Genomic DNA, 1,007 nt, shown 5'->3' on the forward strand with positions numbered 1-1,007 from the left:
GGGAAGGGGTGTTAAGGCATGAACTGCAGGTGTCTCAGGGGAGGGGTCAGAGATGAGTGGGCAGCGGACAAAGGGGAGGGGCAGAGAGATGCGAGCGGTGGGTAGGGGGGTCTCAGGGAAGGGGTCAGAGAGGTGGGGGCAGTGGGCGGGGTGGGTATCAGGGGAGGGGGCAGAGAAGTGTGGGGGGCAGGCAGACCCAACATTTCTACGGAGCTTCCAGCGCTCACGCCCAGCCTCCCCAAATGCAAGAGTCACGGGCACCTATTCTCTGGGTCTTCACTAGCCAAGCATCTCCCCAAGCTATGTTTATGGGAGAAACCCTCCTGTTGACACAGTGCTATCTACACCGGGATTAGGTTGATACAACTGCATTGCTCGGGGGGGGGGTGTACATTTTTTACACCCCTGACCTAATTTTGTAGCGTAGACCTGTCCAAAAAATCACACACACACCTTGGGAGTAAAACTTCACCTGCTCCTTTGCTTTACAGAATCCAAACACAAGCAACGCTTGTCAGGCCTCGGCGGGGGTTGGCAGGGAGTCAGATGTGGACAGACACCATGTTTTATTTACAGCCAGGCACTATGGCTTAGCTGGCTAAAGCACCTGTTTTGTAAACAGGAGACCCTGAGTTCAACTCCCAGTGGTGCCTTCTTGTGTAGCTTTTGTGGCACCTGGTATTGGCTACAGTCAGAAGACAAGATACAGAGCTAGATGGACCTTTGGTCTAGACTAGTATGGCTGTTCTTATGGTTTAAATTACACTCACAGGCACTGATAATAGAGTTACTGAAAGTTTGGGTGTTAAGAGTTGGTAGGTCAGTATTCCAGTCCCCTCACAGCTGACCCCCCTTCCTCTGGGACAGGGACAGGAACAGCGGCAGGGGTGGGTCTGAGCTCTCACACCAAATGGCTCATTGTGGCTGCCAGAATCTGTGGGCAGCTCCTTTAATTTACACCCTGGGTTGAGTCCTGCTTTGTGCACCGTGTCTGAGAATGAAAATCC

General features: G+C 52.8%; 1 non-coding gene across 1 annotated transcript; it reads left to right on the top strand.

Annotated features, from left to right (window-relative positions):
• Window positions 1-579: 579 nt before the first annotated feature.
• Window positions 580-653, top strand: TRNAT-UGU. The gene has a single exon. It is a non-coding gene; the product is annotated as a tRNA-Thr (tRNA).
• Window positions 654-1,007: the final 354 nt, after the last annotated feature.

This window comes from Terrapene carolina, unplaced genomic scaffold (assembly GCF_002925995.2).
Source record: "Terrapene carolina triunguis isolate 2854851 unplaced genomic scaffold, T_m_triunguis-2.0 Scaffold35674, whole genome shotgun sequence".
NCBI lineage: Eukaryota > Metazoa > Chordata > Testudines > Emydidae > Terrapene > Terrapene triunguis.